The 23,719-nt window shown below is 42.3% G+C and overlaps 2 protein-coding genes and 1 non-coding gene across 10 annotated transcripts in view; 1 reads left to right on the top strand and 2 right to left on the bottom strand.

The window, feature by feature from the left end:
* PALM3 (paralemmin 3) overlaps positions 1-17,604 on the bottom strand; it is a 78,156-nt gene extending 60,552 nt beyond the window's left edge. For 2 of the 5 annotated variants that reach the window (XM_089486659.1, XM_089486693.1), the window contains exon 1: positions 2,014-2,324. The gene's annotated coding sequence lies outside the window, so the exon portion shown is untranslated. Of the gene's footprint in view, positions 1-2,013; positions 2,325-2,353; positions 2,564-11,239; positions 11,326-17,512 lie in introns of those variants that run through there. The other 3 variants (XM_089486679.1, XM_089486667.1, XM_089486674.1) reach the window with 3 other exon arrangements.
* Positions 4,148-4,311, bottom strand: LOC149323066 (U1 spliceosomal RNA). Its single transcript, XR_016279497.1, has one exon. It is a non-coding gene; the product is annotated as a U1 spliceosomal RNA (small nuclear RNA).
* The window catches only part of MISP3 (MISP family member 3), a 30,439-nt gene continuing 19,018 nt past the window's right edge, over positions 12,299-23,719 (top strand). For 2 of the 4 annotated variants that reach the window (XM_089486732.1, XM_089486702.1), the window contains exon 1: positions 12,299-12,373. The gene's annotated coding sequence lies outside the window, so the exon portion shown is untranslated. Of the gene's footprint in view, positions 12,374-22,348; positions 22,445-22,942; positions 23,075-23,719 lie in introns of those variants that run through there. The other 2 variants (XM_089486712.1, XM_089486723.1) reach the window with 2 other exon arrangements.

The raw sequence follows: 23,719 nt of genomic DNA, 5'->3' as shown, positions 1-23,719 counted from the left end.
AGCACACACCCTTCATTTTATCTAATGGAAGGGGGAGTCCGGATCCCAAGACCCCCCCCCTTGGCTACGTCCCTGGATCAGGTCAGGGACTTTTCAGTACTGGAACTAGAACGTTCACACAAATTCTTTCACACACAAATCTATACCTGTTATCTGAATCCCAGTCCAAGCAAACAGCCTCATTTAGGAGACAGACGGGGGGGGGGGGGCTTTTTTGTTGTCAGTACTTGTAAACCCATGGGTCTGATCCACCACAACAACTCTGGAGATCTACTAGTAGTGGTTCCTGATCTACCTTCTCCTCATTACTAATATAAAAGGAAGGGTTTCTATCTTAAAAGTAGCAGAAGGAATGGCACTCCAGAGAACAAATTAACACATGGCTAAGCTGCCTTCAGACTAGGCTGGAAACAAAAAGGCCTGAAGGATCTTTTTCCTGTCTGAAAAAACTCTCCCAAATGCATCAAGGCCATTCCAAGGCCAGCCCAAGGTTATAGTTACTGCTGAAAACACAGGAGCCAAACGTAAAGATATGCAAAATCACAGCCTTTAAACTCTTGTTTGATTAGGAACAACTATCATTCTGTTCTTCATGTACAAGTGCCACAACAAATTCAGTTTCTTCCTTTCTTCATAAGCATATCCTGAACTATTGTTGCAGAGGGACTACACTTTTATGTAATCACACACATGTGCACACACACACACACACACACATATATACAATTACTAATTGCCCATACAACAGGAGGGTTAAAGATTTTCAAGGAGAAATACAGCCATGTTAGGTCATCTTCCACCTGCAGCCTAGAAATTCCTTCATATGTAGATACCCCAGAGTTGCCTATTCCATCATTCCCGTTGGGAGAGTGTCTTGTGGACTGTTGTGGTTCCCTTTTCAATTCCCTCTCCACACAGCATCTACACCCTGAAATGTGCTTCCATCACACAGAACACCCATTGAAGAAAAGGGGAAAGTCAGGTGCCTCTAAAGCAGTCGCTTCCAAACTTTGGTCTTCCAGATGTTTTAGACTTCAACTCCCAAAAGCCCCAGCCAGCTTAGCTAACAGCCTGGAATTCTGGGAGCCAAAGTCCAAAAAATATACGGAGGTCCAAAGTTTGGGGACCACTGCTCTAAGGTGAAAAGGGATACATGTGCTCTTTCCCACAGTTACAAGCACATGCATATACCATGTGCTGTCAACTACCTGCATGGGACAAAAAGGCCATACCTTCACAGTTTTGATTTTTTAGTGCATCACCAAGTTTCTTACTTGCTTTACCCAGGCACTCCAAGGGAAGGGGGCAAACATAAAGGAAAAGTATGAACATTTAAACAAGTGCAACTTTTCTCTCCCCTATATGACCATCTCCACTTGGCCACATTCTTTTTACTATAGAACTACTAAAGGAGCACGCTTTTTGTTAGCCTTTGTGTCTGGTCATCTTAATTTCCCATTTCATTAATAGCAAGGACTCTTGAGGGCAGACAGCAAATTTGGCACAAGCACAAGATGCCAATTTGCTCAATTTTCTTGTTTCTTAATAGGGAGGCAATTTGCCCAGTTTTGGCATTTCCTAATAAGGAGGCATTTGATCTGGCCTAGTTTTGATCTTACAACAAAATCGTGACATTGTACTTTTAGGAGCTTTCCCTTGATTCTAGTCAAGGGCTTTCCCTTTGACATCACCATGCTTTCTAATTTTAGTCTAAAATGGCCTACTGCATCTGCCTGATACTACATATATACTAGTCTGTCTGATATTATATCATCTGATATTATAAGGGTGATGTTATAACAGCAGCCCCACCCCCATGATACCTTTAAGCGTCAACCACAGTTGAACAGAGCCTGCCATTCAAAATAACAACAACAATCAGGTCTAACAAATGAGCAACACATATACACAAACACACACATACTTCAAAGCAGCATACTTGCCTGGGCGACTGTAGAAGAGTGGCCAGACCTTAAGATCTGGGACCCTACCTGCGTCTGATTGTTCGCTTACCTTTGCGGCAGGCAATATCCAGAAAGATATCTTTTTCCAGAGGTGGACCCTTGCTATAGCAGCTGGGTCTGGATAAGGCTTGTGGGTGTTCCTTCCCCTTCAAGGGGGTTTTCTGTCTTGCTTGGCCCCAGGGGTGCAGAGAGATGCCTCTCCAGAGTCAGAAGAACCGCAAAGTCAAAGAAGAGGCATCTTTTTTCATCTTCCCAACTTGGCAGGGCCCGGCTTGGCTCCAACCTCCCTTGTATGTATCTGTGAGTCAAAAGACAGAGATGTGGAAGAAAGCCTCACCAAAGCTGGTCAGGCCGGTTTGAGTTCAGGGAAAGCTGAGCAGCAGACAGACCTGGGCAAAAGGAGGCGAGTTTCCCCACAGGCGGCACTAGCAATTCTGGGTCCTCCTGGCGCCCTTGAAAACCTTTCCCCCTCTTCCTGGGTCAGAGACGTTATCAGCTGTCTAGCTGAATAATTTACCAGCATTCCTGGGCTGCCTTGTTTGGTTACCAGCCTGTTTTGTCTCCTTTTCTCTCTATCCCCCTCTCTGGAATACTCACACATGCACACATCCATACCTTCCTACCGGACTATCCTATAGCCAGGCAACTGGAGAGGAACTATGATGTCCCACTTCACACAGAACAGCACACTTAATAACAGTATACAATATGTATCGTTAACTCTAGCACTGTCTTGCCAAAACAGCATATATAAAGCCCTGTGTGATTATTATTCTAGAAGATCTATGTCTCTCTCTGAAATTCACTAATTCATCACTCTGCACTGTATTGTATACTGTCACCATCTTTTGTAAGCTGGCCTTTTGGCCTCACTTCACACAAAAAATTAAAAACAAACAAACCATTATCTTCTTCTGTGTACTCAACACACACACAAACCATGTGGGTGTTAACTTCATTCCTCTGATGAATAAGGGTAGGTTCAGCCCATATTTTTTGGACGTCTTTAAGGTGCCAAAAAACTATTTATTGCCTTAGAATCAACAGATTGAGATGGCTGCGCTGCTAAAACTGGTTCCATACATTAATCATTGTCAATTGCCAATTGTGTCAATTTAAACACTTTTGACTTCCTTGCAAAATGGTGTAACAAATCCCTCATAGCATGGATGGGCCAGGAGGAGGTGCAGAGGTGTGTGGGTAATGGGAAATTTGCCCCAGAGAAATAGGGGTGCTTAATCCTTTCCCAATTCTTGGTTTTCCACTTTGCTTTCTCCTAAGCAACGCACTTGGAGACACCGAGGTGCCACTACATTTGATAGTCCTGATGGGAAATCTATACCAAGGACAAGAGGCCACCGTCAGAACAGATTTCAGAGAAACAGGGTGGTTCTCAATAGGCAAAGAAGTCAGGCAAGGCTGCATCCTATCACTCTATCTGGTTCATTTGTATGCTGAAAACATCAGAAGAAAAGCAGAGTTAGAATCAGGAGGAGGAGGAATGAAAATAGGAGGAAGGGACATCAACAACCTAAGATACATAGATGACACCATAATATTGGTGAAAGGCATCACCGACTTGAATCAGTAAATAAGGAAGGTCAAAGATGAAAGTGCAAAGGCAGGTTTAATGATGAACTTAAAGAAATTGAAAATAATGATCACAGAAGACATACATAAATTCAAGCAAGACAATAAGGTAATTGAAATAGTTAAAATAATTCCCATATCTAGGATCAAACATTGAACAGAATGGTGACTACAGTCAAGAAATAAGAAGAAGACTAGGAATGGGAAGGACAGCTATGAAAGAACTAGTAAAGATCTTGAAGAGCAAAGACATACAACTAAGCAGTAAAGTCAGAATCATTCAGGCCATTGTATTCCAAATTATCATGTACAGATGTGAGAGCTGGAAACTGAAGGAAGTAGACAGAAAGAAAATCAACTTATTTGAAATGTGGTGCTGGAAAAGAGTGCTTAGGATACTGTGGACAGCCAAACAGTCAAACAAATGGGTTCTTGAACAGATCAGACCAAGGCTCTCCTTGGAAGCTAAGACTATCGTACTTTGGCCACTAGAAAAAACAATAACGTTAGGACACGGGGTCACTATGAGTATGAGTCAGAGTCCATGCAAGGGCAGCTAACAACATTATTTTTTATCTTTAAACCAGAATGATCAGGGGAAAGCGCGAACGCAGTCCCCCACTACCACAAATTATGCAGTCGAGTTTCCCACATTTGGGGAAATCGCAGGGGTCAGCACACCCAGAGTGCAATGGATGAGCCTCACCCTGGGAAAACCACCTTCATGATCATGGTGTCTCCCCTGCCAGGTAAGTATGAGTTGCAGCCCCAGTCATCCCTTCTGGTCCCTCTCTCCCACTCCCTCTCAGGTCACGGTCACCAGCCTGCAGGACTTGCTGGGAGCTTCACCTGACAGATTGGCACTGCTGTCATGTTCCACTTTGCTGATTTGTGTCTTGGGGTACCACACAATCTCTGATTTGCACCCCAATTTTGCTCCCATAATGCTCTGGCGTGTGCACATTTGCATGCTTGTGTCTGGTCCTTTCCTTTCTATGGCAATTGCAGGCATCCCATTGGTGTTGCAAGACAGAAGGGAGGTGGAGCTCAGGCATTTCCTCCCCCTCCTGCTTTGCATAGATTTTCCTCTGTCTTTCGCAGCCTTCCTCCCAGCATCTGGAAACCAGAATGGCTGTAGCAGCAAGATCAACTGTAGCTGATTTTATAGTGGCTGTGTTCTCTCTCAGGGCTCTCCTTGGAAGCAAAGATGATCAAGTTGAGGCTATCATACTTTGGCCACATAATTAGAAGGCATGGATTACTAGAAAAGACAATAATGCTAGGAAAGATAGAGGTTAGAAGAAGGTGGGGAAGACCAGGGGGGGTTATGGGCATGGGCTTGCAGAACCTGAGCAGAGCAGTGGAAGATAGGGATTCTTGGAGATTTCTCATCCACAGAGTTGCCATGGGTCAGAATCGACCTGAGGACAGCTAATAACAACAAGGCATCCCTTCCATGTAATTCCACATGTGAATTTACTGTCACATACCTGTCTAAAGTTAAAGAAAAAAGGGAAAAGGCAGGCTTACTGCTGAACTTAACAAAAACAAAAATAATCATCATGGAGGATCTACATAAATTATTCCTGAATAATTAAGAAATCCAAATAGTTAAATATTTTCCCTAACTTGCATCAAACACTGATCAAAATGGAGACTGCCATCAAGAATTCAGAAGAAGAGTAGGACTGTGTAGGTCAGCCATGAAAGAACAAGACAAGATCCTAAAGAGCAAAGACACAACACTTTTTACTAAAGTGAGGATTGTCCACGCTACTGTTTTCTCCATCACCATATATGGATGTGAGAGCTGGAGAGTGAAAAAGCAGATATGAAGAGAATCAACTCATTTGAGATGTGGTGCTGGAGAAGAGTGCTGCGAATACCTTGGATGGCCAAAAAGACATACAAATGGGTCTGAAAACAGATCAAGCCTGAAATCTTCCTTGAAGCCAAGATGACAAAACTAAGACTGTCATGCATTGGCCACATCATGAGAAGGCAAGACTCATTAGAAAAGACAATAATGTTTTAAGGAAAGGTGGAGGGCAGCAGAAAGAGAGGAAGAGTGCACACCAGATGGTTGGATACAATCAGAGGGGTCATGGGCTTGAATCTGCAAAGCCTAGGAGCAGTGGAGGACAGGAGGTCTTAGAGATGTCTAATCCACAGGGTTGCCATGAGTTGAGGTCGACTCAAGGGTAGTTAACAACAACAAACCTGAATCTGAAGCTCTGCCCAAAAGCAGGGAAATCTGGGAGATGATTTGGTGGGAAAGAAAGAGACTCAATTAACTGAACCTATTCCAAATAGTTTTCTCCCAGTGCCGCCACTGCCACCGCTACCTCTCTCTCTCTCTCTTTTTAATAATTGAGTTTTCTTCACATACAAAACCAACATTTTGTTAGTCAGCCAGTTTCTTAGTCCAGAGTTCAGATGCTGCCCTTTTAAACCTGAAACTAACCCTGAGGAAGGAGCAATTAAGGCTCCAACTACTCATTCCCTCAGCAGTTTTAGAAGTTGCCCGCTCTCTCACTGGCCCAGTTACTTGCTGCAGCTGATGGGAGATGTAATCCAACAACATTGAGCCTGAATCTATGCAGAATTAATGCAGTTTGACACCACTTTAACTGTCATGGCTACATCCTATGGAAATCCAGGGTTTGTAGTTTGTTATGGCACCAGAGCTGTCTGACAGAGAAGGCTAAATAACTCACAAAATTTACAAATCCCTGACTTCCATAGCATTGAGTCATGGTGATTAAAGTGGTGTCAAACTGGATTATTTCTGCAGTGCAGATGTGGCCTCAAAGGCCCTCTTGCAATAGGTGAAGAAGGGTTGTGGATAGCCAGCTGTCTGCTCTTTTCAGGCATAGCCATGCCTGCCTTTGCTTTTGCCTCAACACTTGTCCAGTGCCTGGGTAAAAGATTATGATGTTCCCGTGGAATCAGCCACACTTAGGGTGCCAGTTTTAAAGACCAAGAGTGGGTGATTGTGACCCTCTAGATTCTCAAACTGTGGTCTTCCAGGGGTTTTGGACTTCAGCTCCTAGAATTCCTAGCCAGCTTGGATGACCAAAGTTTGGAAACCAGTGCTCTAGATGTTTCTGGCCTACAACTCCCTGTAGCCAAGATACCCAATAGCGAGGGATCATGGGAACTGCAATCCAAATGCATCTACAGTAAATTGTCCACACTTTCTCTTATGTAATTAGTAGATGCAGCTTTCAGTGACATGAATCTTTACTCTTTAATGCATTGTTATCTAATTGCTGCAGATCAAAATGCTTTAAAAAAGCACAGGCACCTATTCTGCCTCAGCCACACACTGAGGAAGCTGCCCTGAGACCAAACAAATGTACATCTCCTCTAGTTAAAATCATAGCAGTCCATAGCTTCCAACTGTCCTGATTTGGCAAGAACAATCCCAGTTAATCCTCTGTTCTCCCACTTTTTCAGCTGTTTTTAAAATGTCTCAGTTTCTCTCTCCTCCTCCTCCCACCTTCCTCCTTTATCTTCAGCTTACTTCAGTTGCTGGAAACTGAGTTCAAAGTAGTTTGCATTCAGCTAACTTAGCAGGAAGGAAAGGGGAAGATGAGACAGAGTCTTGCCCTTCCCAGTAGGTTCCATGAAAAGCAAACTGCTGCAGCTTCTCCTAGCTTGTGTCTTCTTCTTCATTAATAACTGTTGGCCCCTTGTCCGCATTCTCATGTTGCTAGGCCACATTGTTCTGATTTTCATCTATGAAACATTAGAAGGTATGGAGTTGCAGTCCAACAACAGAACTTTTCCCATCCCAGATTTAAGTGAGGAACATGTGGTTCCACAATATTTTTTGATCTGCAACTCCATCACCCCTAGCCAGCATTGCCAATAGTGAGAAATCCTGGGAGCTGTAGTCTGGTGGTATCTGGGGATAGGTATTCAGGTTACCATTCCTGTTTGAGTCAGTTTACAGTTCAGTTCTTTAATTATCATCTATATGGACAAAAGAAAGAGGGTCTCATAATTTGACATATATTATCTATCCATAGAAAGATGAGCTAAATTAATAATATACTGATAACTAGTCACTAAACTTTTAAAGAACTAACTGTAGGTACCTGACCAAAGTTTGAGGGGTATGGCTTGTGCACAGATGCTCCAGATGTGTTTGAATTTCACTTCCATCATCCCCTACCATATGGTTTGCTGATTGGAACTTCTGGGAATTGCAGTCCAAACTGTCTACAGCAGTGGTTCCCAACCTTTGGTCCACCATTTGTATTGGAGTTCACCCTCCATAAGCCGCAGCCAAGAGTCAGGAATTATGGGAGCTTAAGTCCAAATCATATGAAGAACCAAAGGTTGGAAAACACTGTCTGGAGAACTATGAATCCCACATCTTTGCCTTATGTAAGGGCCATAACATGCTTTACATGTGCAAGATTCTAGATTCATTCCCTGTTATCTCCAGCAAGGACTGGAAAAGACATCAGACTGAAAGCCTGGGGTACTAGTGCCAGTCAGTATTAATAGTGAACTAGAGGAACTAATGGTCTAACTGTGTATAAAACATTTTCCTAGATTCCTATTATCTAGACTGCTAAAAGGCAGAAATGCTTTGGACATCTTGGAGGAAAAATGAAATACAACAGCAATCTCTAAGGACCTTGGCAAATTGACATTGATGAGAGCTACAGATTCTGGCTGTTAAAAGGGAGTACAATGAGCCAGTGTGGCACTGTAGTTTGAGCACTGGAGAGCAGGGTTTGAATCCCTGCCTGGCCATGAAAACCCACCATGGGCAAACCACATTCTCTCAGCCTCAGAGGATGGCAATGGCAAACCCCCACTGAAGAAACTTACCATGAAAACCCTATGTCTTAGGGTCGCCATAAGTCAGGAATTACTTGAAGGCAAACAATTCCAACACTCTGTGTTATGGCCCACAAAGCTGTAACTCTTGACACTTCCCTTTTACAGGTGGAAGACATAGAGAGCTTTTATTATTAGTCCTATTCCACCCCCTGCTGGCAGCCAGATAGGAGGATGCCTAATTTTTGGTATTCTGCTGCAGCTGCATCCTTCCTTCCACATTTCTTTTGTTGCTGCCACAAAATTTGTTTTTTTAAAATACAGAGAGGCAAGATGGGCCTTTGGATATGATACATATCCAAAGGCCCATCTTGCATCTCTAGAAGATCTTGCATTTCTATGAAGAAGAATGAAACATTTCTTAGGCCAGTAGCTTTTAAAATATAGAGATACAACATAGGCCTTTGGCTATGTATCACATCCAAAGGCCCATCTTTCTTGCATCTCTATATTTTGAAAACCATTGGCCCAGCAAATGTGTAATTCTTCTTCATACCTGTCACAGCTAACTCTCTATACACCTTGCTGTTCTTGCTTCCATTTAACATATAGGGAAAGTAAGGTAGAGGGAACTAAATTTGCTGACGACAAAGAATGAACTCACAGCAAAGAGAAGATTGTGCTCAGGTCTTCCAGATCAAAATGCAACATCTTCACTGTTGGAATACTCGGGCTGCATCTGCACTGCAGAAATAATCCAGGTTGGTGCCACATTAACTGCCATGGCTCAGTGCTATGGAATTCTGGGGTTGCAGTTTTGTGAGATATTTAGCCATCTCTGTCAGAGAGTTCTAGTGCCCCACCAAACTACAAATCCCAGGATCCATAGCACTGAGCCATGAAAGATAAAGTAGGTTTACCTGGATTATTTCTACAGTGTGAATGCAGCCTCAGGCTCCAAATGTATAATTCATCTCTCCTGACATTTCTATCAATGTTTAGTCAATTATTGTTATTTTAGGCTGCAACTACATTGCAGAAATAGAGCAGTTTGACACCACTTTAATTGCCATGACCCAGTGCTATGGAATTATGGGATTTGTAGTTTGGTGAGATATTTAGCCTTCCCTTGCAGAGAGCTCTGGTGCCCCACCAAACTACAAATCCCAGGCTTGCATAGCATTGAGCCACGTAAGATAAAATGATGTCAAACTGCTTTATTTCTGCAGTGTGGCAGCAGCCCTTGTTTCAAAGTCTACCAGGTGTTACTGACTAAATTTTTGGACCATAAATGAACCAGATTCTCTCCAAGAATCTAGAAATATCCACATGGCCAGAAGGAGGAGGCAGGTCTATTCAATTAGCAAGACAAAAAGAGATGGTCCTCTGGAGATCCAACATGGTCAAAGGAGGACAGTCTGGTCTGCATCAATGTCCCTCCCCACCACATGAAATGAGGACATCTACATCTTGACAAGATGCAGGCTTGTGACTAAAATCATCAAACTTTTTCTCCTGTATGATTTTTAAACACTTTTGCCTGATAAAGAAGCCTGTGGAGCTTGGAAAGCTTGCAACACGTATAATATGCATTTTGGTTGCTCCAATAAAGGTATCACTGTCTTGTGGAGTTTGGATGTTATTGTACTTTGCTAGATGTACAATACTACTACTACCCCTGGACATATTTTTATGTTACATGGTTTCTCTGTTTATAAATAAAAGGCTTAAATACTAACTTAATTCTACAATGAGTTTAATGCTAAAATTATAACTTAAGACAACAATTTAAATTTAAAATCAATGTACTTAATTTACCTCTTTCTTTTTTTTTTTGTCAGAAAATATCTAATTCATGAACTGGTTTGAATAAGTTGGTTCCCATCACTGAGTTTAATACATTTGTTAGATAGTGTGGTGTGGGGGACAAAATCAAATCCTAAGGGACTCCATAAGCAAGTTGCAAAGTAGTTGAACAGTAACCTCACCCCCTTTCACTTCTCCCTTCCAGAAAGGAATAGAGCTGATGTAAGACAGTGGTCCTAAGTGCCATACCTGTGAGGCAACTCAGAAGGAGATCATGTTCAATGGTATCAGAAGCTGCAGTGGGGCCCAATAGAACCAACTGGTTCTGGACATACTCCCCCTGCCAAGTCCCCAGTGTAGGTCATCTCCCAAGGCATCCAAAGCCTTCTCCATCCTGCAACCAGGCCTGAAGCCAGATTGAAATGGATCTAGATAATCCGTCTCATCCAGAAATCCCTGCAGCTAATAGGCCACCACATGCTCCATTGCCTTGCTCAGAATGGACTGTCTCAGTAAGTCTATGTGAATCACAAACCAAAGATAAACTGTGCCACCTGATTTCTAACCTGTTATTTAATTGTTAGCTTTCATACTGAGCCCTAGAGAAAGGGTGGAACAAATACCTAGTTTCATGCCCAGATACCCACTGTGATGCCATCCTTGCAACTACACTGTTGCTTTCACCAGGACTTAAAGCGTGGCCTGAAGGGGTCTTAGCAATGTGGATGCAAAGCAACTTGGAGGGTGTCTTTTTTCTTTTTGTCTTATGAGAAATGACAATGGATGGAAGAGAAGACTTTCAGATCAAGGGGTGTGAGGTCTGGCATGTTGGTATTGTTGTTGTTGTTGTTGCTGCTGCTACTGCTGCTGCTATCATCATCATCATTTTATTCATTTATATTCCACCTTTCTCTCAGTAATGGCACTCAAGGTGGCTAACAGCATATTTAAAACAATACAGATTTAAAACTATATAAATTATTCAATGAAAGTATGAAAACAAAAGTTATTTTTTTTAAAAAATGAATGTACAAAGTTAAAAATATTAAACATTAAAATGTATTAAAAGGTCACGTACAAACCTTCAAAACAGCACCTTGCCTGATGAAGAAACCAGTGATGCTTTGAATCTACTTCTGCCCAGCTCTCCTGTTACTTTCAATCTACACTGTGGATAATAAACATTTAAGATACAGAATGCTGATTACTTTTCTTGACAGCAGCTCAAAGTGGCTAAAGCTTGGAAGACAGGACTTGTGTCCCTAGATAATTGGTAGAAAAGAGTTTGGGACCAATGGCTAATGGAGAAGAAACTATTGGATAAAATGAAATTTAGGGCCTGAACAGGCAGACCAAAATAAAGCTGGTTCAGGTCATTTTGTAGGTATGCTGTTTAAATGACACACACTTTTTAAGAGGCCAGAAGCTGCACCAAAGCTGTGCTCCAGTCCTCAGGCCTGGAGCATGGCTTTGGTGTGGCTTCCATCCTCTTAGGACGCATGCATCATTTAAAAGCATACCTCTAAAGTGACCCGAACCAGCTTTATTTTGGCCTGTCTGTTTGGGCCCTTAGTACCAAAAAACCAAGAATCTTTGTATGAAAATGGCTTTCTTTTATTGATTTTGTCCACACACATAATACAGTGGACCCTTGTTATACGCTGGGGTTTGGTTCCAAGATCCCCTGTGGATAACAAAATCCGTGTATGCTCAAGTCCCATTAACTATAATGACATAGCAAAATGGTGTCCCTTATAAAATATGGAAAATCAAGTTTTGATATTTGAAATTTATACTTAAAAAAAAACATTTTCAAACTGTGGATGCTTTAATCTGTATATAAAAAAAATCTATGTATAAGAAGGACCGGGGGGATTTGCCATCTTTTTGTTTATTAATTGTATAATTTTAATAAATTATATATATAAAAAGATGGTGTTCGAAAGTCCTAAGGCAGCCTGTGATGATGTCTAGGTGAAAAGCTCCTCCTTGAGGTTTCCGCTGCTTTTTTTTCCCTCCAGGAATATTAAGCAGCTTAGAGCTCTAAAGGAGGCTGTGTACCAAACACTGGGCCCAGCACAGCAAGGCTGGCGATTAGCAAGACAAAAATAGAAGCACGTTCTTCTGGGTTGATGCCTTGACACAGGGTATCAGAGCAAGGGAAAAGAGAAACCATCATCGTCTACTTGCTATGCCCAGTAACTTTTGCTCTCAAGGTACAGAGGCTACTTTCTCCTTCACAAAATCACCTAAATATTATTGGCATCTCTATAGTATAGGCTTTGTGCCTCTATTCTCTAACCACTGGCATCAGTGATTCATTGTTAACATACTATTTTGTTCCAAGTTTCCTATGATCTTGACATTGTTATCTATCTGTCCACCAATCCAGCCTCCCCCCTGTCCTTGTTTAATAATATCCTTGAGCATAGCCCTGGGTGAGTCACGGATTAGCATGATGCTAATTGGAACGATGCTAGATTAGAAATAGCCGAGGAATGGAAGTTCCCACTCAGACATTCAAAACAGCAAAACAGTTTATCACACTGAGTTTATCCCATGCAGAAATGGGATTTAAATTGGGAAAGTTCCACAAAAGCAGGATCTTTTTCAGATGACGTTGGGGGGCATCCCACACAGAAAGTGGACAAATCACGCAAAAGCAGGATCGTTTTCAGACAACGTTGGGGACACTGAGCATTAATCTTAGATTAAACAGCACAGAAAGTAGAAAAAATCGGCCACTTTTTACAGCATGAATGTAAAAAGTGTCCGATTTTGTCCAGTTTTTGTGTAGGTTAATGTTGGAGTAATGCTCAGTGCGCCCGATGTGTCTGAAAACGATCCTGCTTCTGTGGGATTTTTCCAGGATTTAAATCCTGTTTCTGCACAGGATTTGGGCACTAGCCTCCCATGTGATAAAACCCTAACATGGCTATGTCTTTGAATACTATTTTTAAAAGTTTTATGGCACTGGCCATACTGGATATATGTGGGGGGGGGGGGGGGGGGAGGGAATGTAGCCTGAAAAAGTAACTTCCCTAAGCTTTGATTGAGACAATTTAAGCTAGATACCTGCAAATGAAAAGAATATGCAGGTGATGGCCTAGCTGTAAATATTGGTGGCTATCTTTCAGCTGCATAAAGCAGACCAGGGTCTACTAATACCTCTCTTGAGTACAGACTGGTAAGGGTTTCTGATTATTAATGTAGCTAATAACAGCATCTTTATTGAATTGTGGATTTTAAAAACTTTTTAGAACTATCGTTGTTGGTTTTTTTTGAGGGGGGGCTGCTCTGTGTTTGAATCTTACTTTGAGCTACCCTTGGCCTTATATTGGGAGGAAAGTGGGAAATAAATCAAAGAAACAAACAAGAAAAATATCTTTTTTCCATTCAAACCAAGTTGCCACCTTGACCGACCAAGAATGGACTTTGGTGTTAAAAAGGCTTGGGCTCTGTTTAGTTTTGGAACTGAGAATAAATTTCTGGGTTCAGGGTCCTTTCAGTTTTCTGCATATGCCTTTGGCGAGGTCCTCATAAAATAAATTACATTTTACAAGCCTGCAGTATGCCATCCCTACTCAGAATAACAACCTGGTCTACTAGGATATTAAAGGCTTTCCAGTTTTTCAAAAAGATTATTGTTTTCGGTGGCTTGTTTACTAAAACACTGTCTCATCCTCAGGCATCTACGGAGTGCTCTGTGTGTGTTTGTGTCTATTGAGGAAAAGGGCATAATTTTTCCTGTGACATATGATGTACTTTTCACTGTAGCCTAAGGCATCTGGTTACCTCTTGTAGCTGAACCTCATGAACTGAGTTTTATATCCCACAATTGCACATACTTATTGTTTAGGGTTGCTAGTTGTCCTTTATTTGAAGGTCAGAATGCGTGCCCCTTATAGGGCAGGAATCCTTTATTATAAGGGATGTCCCCTATTTGAAAGTTGGAAGGTTTTTGTTTGTTTGTCGACCCTCCTTATCCACGGATTTGAAAATATTTAAATATATATATATATATATATATATATATATATATATATATTCCAAATAGAAAACCTTGATTTTCCATTTCATATAAAGGACACCATTTTGCTATGCCATTATATTTAATGAGAACTGAGCATCCACGGATTTTGTTATCCACAGGGGGTCCTAGAACCAAACCCCAGCAGATAATAAAGACCCACTTTAGTATTTTTCTTTTCTAACCTTTTTTTTCTGCAAGAAGATATACTTGTTTTGATAATGTATTAACGTTTTTCTTAACCTTCTCAGAAAACTTTCTTTCAGGCAGGCTTTTAATATGTAACTGCACCCAGGGAGGCTTTTTATTGGTGTGAGTGATTGCTTTTGTATGTTTTTAGTGGTATTATACTTTTAACTTAGTGTGTTTTAATGTTGTATTTTTCGCATGTTCTATTGATGTGATGTTTTTAATTCTGCGTTTAAAATCATATTGCTATTTTTTTTAATGTTCTTTTGTGAGCTGCCTTGGGTTCAGTTTAGGAGAAAGGCAACATATAAATAGAGAACCCGAGCAGACTGGCCAAAATAAAGCTGCTTCGGGTCACTTTGGAGGTTTGCTGTTTAAGTGATGCATCCATCCTAAAAGGCCAGAAGTCACGCTCCAATCCTAAGGACTGGATCACAGCTTTGGTGCAGCTTCTGGCTTCTTAAGGTAGGTGTGTGTGTGTGCCATTTAAACAGCATACCTCCAAAATGACTCGAAGCAGCTTTATTTTGCCCAGTCTGTTCGGGCCCTAAATAACAAAGAACAAATAATAATAATAATAATAATAATAATAATAATAATATTTTTACATCCAGCTTGAATCGTGATGGCTTCATTGACAATTCTGACTATATTGCTTCCCCCAGTAGTGGATGTCTGGGCGGCAGCCCCTGTAAGCTGACCTTGGGCTCACCGGCTCTTTCCCTGCCTGCTTTCCTACCCTTTCCATTTACAGAAATGATCCCAATCTCTCCTGGGTGACGTGAAACCCTTTTAAGGAACATTTCCTCCCCACATTGCTGCAGGCCCTAGAAGCAGGATTAGTCCAGTTCCAACCTGGGCAATTAGAACATGCTTGGGGCACGAGGTGACTTTGCAACACTCGGATCCCAGGAAGGTGCTGCATTGAGCTTGGCACCTCCATGCACCCCATGCCTCCCCACACCCACCCGGCAGTGCCAGGTGGATCCAGTCTGTGGCGGACTGCGAAGGGTGGCTGGGCAAGGCCTCTCAGTTTGATTGCAGTTATTCAAGTCCTTGAGCGTCCTCTAATCCCATGAAACAACAGAACCTGAGCTCTCTCGCTTGCACTCTCCCTCCCTCGCTCACACACAGAGATACCTCTCCCACAGCACAACACATCCCCGCAGATGCCACAGAGGATCCTGGGGCTCTGTGCTGCTAGAGCCTTGTGCAGTGGGTGCGAAATGTTTTTAAGGCTACCCTGAAATCTCTGCAGTTATTTCTGCATTACATATGTTTTAACATGGAATCTTCCTTGGGCCTGATTACATAAACTATTGCTGTTGAATAATGTAGTCAACCCACCATATCTACAAATTCTGCATCTGTGGATCCAACCATCCACAGCCTGATTTTTTTTTTTTAATTCTAAAAAGCAAACCTTGATTTTGCGATTGTATATATGGGACTCCATTTTACTCCGCCATTCTACATAATGGGACTTTAGCGTCCACAGGTTTTGGTATCCCCAGTGGGTCCTGGAACTAAGCCCGAGGAGATATCAAGTGCATATGACAACATCGCAACATGTTCCCCAGGACCTTAAGCCATTTGTCGTTGTTCTTGTGTATTTTCAAGTCATTTCTTACTTATGCCTACCCTTTGTTGTTGTTGAATGCCATCAAATGGCGACATCAAGGGATTTTCTTGGGAAGTTTTTTTCAGAGAACATTCGCCATTGCCTTCCCCTGAGGCTGAGAGAGTGTGACTTGCCCAAGGTCACCCAGTGGGCTTCATGGCCGAGCGGAGAATTGAACCCTAGTCTCCAGAGTCGTAGTCCAACACTCAAACTACTATGCTAGGCTGGCCCTCAAGCCATTCATGGGATTTTCTTGGCAAGTTTCTTCAGAGCACATTTGCCATTGCCTTCCTCTGAGGCTGAGAGAGTGTGACTTGTCCAAGGTCACCCATATTTGCATGGATGAGCAGGGATTCAAACCCTGGTCTCCCAGAATCTTTGCCCAACACTCAATCCACTACACCACGCTGAATCCATACAGAGCTCCTCTGTTATCCAGTTCCTCTTCTCATGTTCATTTTTGTTTTTGTGTGCACTCCAAGCTCCCTCTTGTCAGGGACGTAGCCAAGGGGGGGGGTTCTTGGGGTCCGGACCCCCCCTTCCATTAGAAAAATGAATGGTGTGTGCTGCTGCGCCACTGCACCCAAGCCCCATTATAATGGTGGCACTTAGTCTGGACCCCCCCCCCCTTTCCTAAAATCCTAGCTACGTCCCTACTCTTGCGATGGTGCCAGTTGAGAGGGCTGAATGGGAGAGACCCAAATTCAAGTGCCTAGTGAGCATGAAACTCACTGTTGACTTTGGGCCAAAGGTCATTTCTCAATCTGATCCTATCTCACAGGGCTGCTGTGAGGATTAAGCAAGAAAGAGGAAAGATAGAAAACTCTTCTCCCTCAAGCCAGGAGTATGATCACTCCTGATTTCCTTGATCAACGCAATGAGTAAAGCCTCTGAGTAGCACTGAAGCAGCTTAGTAAAGGCACTTTTTGCCTTGAAAAAACTCGATGTCATGAAAGCAGAACAGGCCATCCTCCAGTTAAACCTTATACTATGGGCAAAGAACCTGCATCCCTTGAAATATATTATTGGACTCTAACACAGATAATTTCTGATAGCTGGTAATCCATAATTCCCTTATAGCTGATGGGATTTAGAGTCCAGCAGCAACTGGAAAGCCATGTCTTATTTCTGTATTAAAGGGTAATTAGCCTCTATTATTCTGCCTTTGCTTCAAGTACTTAACATCTCCACTAAGTTAGGGGGGCTAAGATGTCTCTTCTATGCCAGAAACTGAAGGGTGAGAGAAATAAGATCCCCTCGACTCTTTCAAAGACAATAATTCAAGCATTTTTTCAGATGTTGATATGTCTGTGTGGAGTCAAATGAAACCAAACCAGTAAGAACAAAGGAATGAACAAGATACGTCACCAAAACTGGGGCTATGATGCTTGTCCCTTCATGGAAAAGCACCACGGATGACTTACCCAAGTGGGTTTCCATGGCTGAACAGGAAATTAAACCTTGGCGTCCAGAGTCATTATCCAATGTTCAAACCACTATACTATGTGTACATACCCTCCAAGGTTTCACAGATGAAAGTTGGGACGTGTGTGGTCAAGCAACATCATAGTGTGGTCAAGACGGCAGAAGCTATTAATGAAGAAGACCACACAAGCTAGGAGAGAACAGCAGTTTGCTCTTGCCTGAGACTGTTGGGAAGAGCAAGAATCTGCTCATTCATCTATTCCCCCCCCCCCTTTTTTTGTACTCAGTCTGCATTAAACTGAAGTAATATTGAAGAAAAAGAGGGAAAGTGGGAGGAGAAGAGAGGTACTGGGACATTTTAAAAGCAGATGAAAGAGTAGGACAATAAAAGATTAATCGGGACTGCCCCTGCCAAATCTGGATAGTTAGGTGGTATGTCACAACCAACCCATCCAGTTAATGACAGAGGATAATACTGGTGGAATATAATGAGAAAGCCCTGTCAAGTCCAGCATTATTCCCCCCTTCCCACATGTTCATCCAAGTCTTCGTAGAAGCCCACAGATAGCCAATAAAGCTTCTCACAGTTATTCCTTAGCAACTGGCATTCAGAAGCAATTTGAAACTGATTCTGGAATAGTGGCTACTGGCAGATTGATTCTCCGAAAATCTGTCTAGTCCCCTTTTTAAAGCTGCATTAATTGGTGCCCACCGCCATCATCTCACACTATACAAATTCCATCCTTTAAGTATTGTGAAGTGCGTGGGGAAATCCTTTTGCCACTCCTGAATAAATATGTACTTAAGGACCATCAAAACAGAGAAAACACAAGAGAAGAAAACAGGGCATGGATTTTCTCATTTATATTTACAGAAGCACGTTTAGATATAATTACTGTAATTGCAGAATACATTAATTACTGTAATTAATATCAGTTTCTGGTTTTTATTTGAAAAATATATTAATTGCTGTAGTTAATATCAGCTTCTAGAATATATCTCAGACTATATTGCTGGAATTAATAAAATATATCTCACTAAAGGGGGGCAAATGACTATTAGGTGATCGCTGCCCAAGTGACTGTTGATTGATGGACCTCTTTCTTGTTCTCTTGTCTGATGGTTCTTCAGCTTTAAATAAACTTGGTCTGGACAGCCCTTCAAATGGAAAACTGTAATCATTTATGGATTTTCACACTATAAAATTATGGTACAGTACCTTACTAAGGAGCCAGCATGGTGTAATGGTTTGAATGTTGGACTATGACTCTGGAGACCAGGGTTCAAATCCCAGCTCAGCTGTGTAAACCCACTGGGTGACCTTGGGCAAGTCACATTCTCTCAGCCTCGAAGGATGGCGATGGCAAACCCCCTCTGAAGAAACTTGCAAAAAAAAAACCCCACAATAGGGTTGCCATAAGTCAGAAACGGCTTGAAGGCACACAACAACAACAACAAAAACAAATCTAAGTACAATTTTAAGTGCATACGCTCCAACTGTCCTGATTTGGCAGGGACAGTTCTCCCACTTTTTCAGATGCTTTTAAAATGTTCACAATTTCTATCTTCTCCAATTACTTCTTTTGTCTTCAGCTTACTTCAGTTGATTCAAACAGAGTTCAAAGTACAAATGTAGTTTGCACTCAAATAACAAAGTGGGAAGAAGAGAGGAGGAGTGGATTCTTGCCTGTCCCAGACAGCTCAGGCAAAAGCAAACTGCTGCAGTCTCTCTTAAATTGTGTGTGCTTCCTCATTAAAAACTTTTGTCATTTTGACCACACTCTTGCTTGGCCACACACGTCCCAGTTTTCATATGTGAAATGTTGGCATTGTAACATCCTATAGATTCCTGGGATTTGTAGAGCTCTCTGGAGAATTTGAAATGTCCCTCTCTAAACTGGAAATCCCAGAATTCCAAAGGATGTTGCCATGGCAGCTAAAATGGAATCACAGTTCTATAGCTGTATAGTGTGAAAGGTCCCTAGGTGTAGGGCATAGTAGATCCTTAGTCCTGATTTGAACTGAGACATTGGAGAAGTTACTTTTATGACTGCAACCACTACAAGGCCTCCAGCATTCCACAATTGTTGTTATGTGCCCTCAAGTTGTTTCTGACTTACTGTGAACCTATCATGGAAGATTCTTGGCAAGTTTCTTCAGAGGAGGTTTGCCATTGCCATCCTCTGAGGCTGAGAGAGTGTGACTCGGCCAAGATCACCCAGTGGGTTTCAATGGCCCAGCAAGCATTCAAATCCTGGTCTCCAGAGTCATACCCAATGCTCAAACTTCTGCTCCATGCTGGCTCTTGGAATTCCACTGCATTTCACAATCCAGTAGTCCAAAAAAGTGACTTTTCAAAGCTTTGCTTCAACCCCTTGCTATTCATCTTCATTAGATGATACATGTTTCTGGTATTATAATAGAGAGACAACAAAATGTGTCTTGTGCATCCACTTCATATTTCAGTGGGTTGTGAGTTGTGGGAGGGATGCCTAACTTATTCAGAGGTGGCTTCTACTACTACTAGGGAATGCTTTGGGCAGGAATCATCCTACAGTGGGCCTTTGGTATCTGCTGGGGTTTGGTCCCAGGACCTCTGATATCAAAATCTGTGGATGCTCAAGTCCCATTCAATACCATGGCAAAGTGAAATGGTGACTCCCTTATATAAAATAGCAAAATCATGCTTTGTTTTTTGGAATTTATATCTTTTTGGAATATTTTTAATCCATGGATGGCTGGATCTGGATAAAGAATTGTGAATTTTAAATGATGAGTTTCAGATGAGGATTGTTTTAAAATGGGCACAGCTTATTTGTCCTTTTAAATCGATGTGTTTTTTTAACCAATGTGTTTTAACTGATGTTGTTTGTTTGTTAATTGTTGTTGTCCCCCACCCCGATGCATGGGGAGAGGCAGGTAATAAATAAATACATAAATTGTAAAGGGCACGAACATTAACAACTGGCATGGAATGGAGAATTAGAGTCAGAGGGAGTCAGTAAGAGCAGAACTAGGATGAATTACTCTAGGAAGTCCTAATGTTTTGCTACTTCCAACAGCAGGAACTGTATCCAAAATGGACCAGGGATTCTGATGCCAAAAGAGGGGTGGGCAAGCAAAATGGCCCTCCAGAGGTTGTTGAACTGCAACTCCCAAAACTTGTCACCACTGGATAAGCTGGCTAGGTTTGCCAGAGTGAAAACTGGAGAGGGCTCCTGTCCCTTTTGTGGTTGTGTAGAAGAGGGAATTTCAGCCAGTATTGCTTTTCATGGAGAGCCATTGTGGTGCAGTATTGGTTTTGAGCATTGGACTATGGCCCTGATCACACGGGGGAAATTGGGCAAAATCGGGGGTTTAAACAGCGATTATCCCATGCAAAATGCAATATTGCAATTAAGATTTTTCACATGATGTCGCTATTAAACAGGCAATAAACAGACAACAAACAGCAACAAATCATTCACAGGGAAATCCCAAAAATGATTTGTTGCTGCTTATTGCCTGCTTATTGCCTGTTTAGTAGCGATGTGTATGAAAATCTTAATTGCGATATTGTGTTTTGCACGGGATAATTGCTGTTTAAACCCCTGATCTCTCCCCCCACCCAATTTTCCCCGTGTGATAAGGTCCTATGACTCTAAAGATTAGGGTTCAATTCCCCACTCAGCTGTGGAAACTCACTGGGTGACCTTGAGTGAGTCACACACTCTCAGCCTCAGAAAGAGATTTATCTAAGAGTGACCATAAGACAGAAATGACTTGAAGACACACAACAAAAATTTATCATGCAACCAGGTAGCAAGCAACACCTAGGAAAAGTCCCTATCCTGCACAACCATTAAAGTTACAGGAGCAGTGTCTAGTTTTCATCCTGGCAACCCTAGCTAGGGCTGACAGGTACTGTAGGGCCAACACTTCTGAAGAGCAATACTTGCAAATGGATGTGGAAAGGGATGGTTAATTCTCCATTTCTCAAGGCTGGGTAAACTTTTGTCCTCCAAATGTTGATGGACTCTAATGATTATTTGCTATCATTGGCCAGGCCACATGGCCCCCAAAAGTGAGATTATTGAGGATTAAACAGGATTCTTCCTGCCAAATTGGGACAGCTGAAAAGTATGGGTTGGTAGAGACTGATGGGAAATGGAGTAACAAAACTTGAAGGGCCATAGTTTTTCCAGTTCTGCTGTAAGTGCACAGCTTTTGTTGTGGCTATGTGCTTTGAAGTTGTTTCTGACTTACAGTGACTCTAAGGCAAACTTATCATGGCGTTTTCTTGGCAAGATTTGTTCAGACGGGGTTTGCCACTGCCTTCCTCTGAGGCTGAGAGAGTATGCCTTACACAAGGTCACCAAGTGGGTTTACATGGCTGAGCCAGGATTCAAACCCTGGTCTCCAGAGTCCAACGCTCAAACCTCTATGCCACGCTGGCCACCTTAAATGCATAGTTTATGAACATAAACCCATAAGAACTACTTTGCTGAATCAGATTAAGGGACTGACTAGCCTAGCATTCTGCTTCCAACAGCAGCCCGGCCAACTTTCTCCAGGAAAACAGCTCTTCCCTACTAATACAACATTTGGTATTAAGATATATGTGTACTGCCTTTGCACCTGGAGGCTCCATCCCTCTTATCATTGCTCATAGTCATTGATAGACTGCAAATTCCTTCAAGAATTCCTCAGAGCCTAAGCATGTCCCTCGACACACATTTTAATCTCCCATGCTGTCGTCCAGCTCCCTGTGCGTTTTGTTTGTGTGACTATGTTTCGGGGAGAGGTGGCCCCAGGGCTGTGCATTTTCTTGGCAATTCTTTTTGTAGTTTTACCGAAGCAGGGCTGTGTCCTGCCAGCAGATTAGTCTTGGGCGTGTAATTGGCTCAGTGGCTGAGCATAAAGCACAAGGAAAGCACAGGGGAAAAGCAGTCCTGTCCTGTTGGGACAGACTTAGGGGGCCCACAGGACTCCGGGCAGCAATAAGCAGGACCTGGAAAGAAAGTGTGTCACCACTACGGACAGGTAGGAGAAGCCGTGGCTGGTCCTCTAAGAAACAAGGTTTTTGGGCATCAATGCAAGCTGGAGGTGAGAGGGAGGAATAGGTGAATGGAAAGATCAGACAGGACCACTTGCTTAATCCAGAGGATAATGGGAAGAGGGTGGGTGGAAGAAGAGGAAGGAACTGGTTAGGGACACATACAGATCTGAGTTGTGACTTGTCCCAAGGAGTCTTACCTCCTATTTTTCATTTGTTCTATCTGCCCATTGCAAGACTCCAGTACTTGTGCCCCCAATTACCATGGCTCTCCTTTACAGGGAGAAGGCCCTCGTACCTTCAGAATGGGATGTTCCCTTTTCTTTCTAGGGTTGGAGGAAACATTGTCCGCCTTATTGGTTCCCAGAATTTAGATTTTAGCTGTTTTGCTTTTGCATCGATAGAGCACTCTTTTTGTTTTCCAAGGTAGAGAACCGCCTGCTCACTTTGTATTATGACCCGAAAGGCTGGGAAAATCAGTGATCATAGCAGCGTGTCTGTTTTCATGGATTCACTCCAGTTGACTTTGCGTCTGGCCCGCTCTCTGCGTCACTCTCTTGATTTTTGTCTATTAACACAAGCAATTTCCTCCCTCCATCCCCAGAGAGAGGAGGGAGGTAATTCCCAGCTAACCAAGGGCACTTGTTTTCCCATTGCTTCATAATTAATGATTTAGAATTAGTTTATTCATATAAGAGTCTGGGTCACTTTTCTTTCTGGACTATTCGGGGACACTGGTTAATTTGTGCAGAAATTGCTGCTGTGATTATTATTGTGAGGTATGAGGAATTACCAAAACAAACAGTCTTAAAATTGTCTTTTCTTTTTGTTAATTTTGGGAGATGTGTTTTAACAGCAGTGTAATCTTTGGTACGTCTAAGAACAGGCTTCTTAATCTTGCCCTTTCTGTTGAGCTTTCCCTACTCCACCTCCCTTATCTGAAGCAACACTGCTGTATAAGTATAGTGCAATCTGACTTGAGAATCAGACCACCATTCTGTTCTGTGGGAGTGCCATCGGGTGGGAACTACAACTGAAGAGGTTGAAGACTGAATCTTGCAAGGATAAAGGGGTAAATTTTGAAGTTCAGATTATAATAAAATGGGCCTTATATAGCCACATCCCCAAGGAAAGTAAAAAAATGCAGGCAGCTGTGTTAATCCATAGTGAGAAACTGGTTCTAGCAGTTCTCATCTCCAGTAGGAACAGATATTTTGTAAAGCTAATGAGCCTGAATTGACCATTCCTCCCTATCCCACCCC

Source organism: Sceloporus occidentalis, unplaced genomic scaffold (assembly GCF_023333645.1).
Source record: "Sceloporus occidentalis isolate IW3139 unplaced genomic scaffold, rSceOcc1.0.p SCAF_1, whole genome shotgun sequence".
Lineage (NCBI taxonomy): Eukaryota > Metazoa > Chordata > Lepidosauria > Squamata > Phrynosomatidae > Sceloporus > Sceloporus occidentalis.
This window is presented reverse-complemented; position numbering and strand designations above follow the sequence as displayed.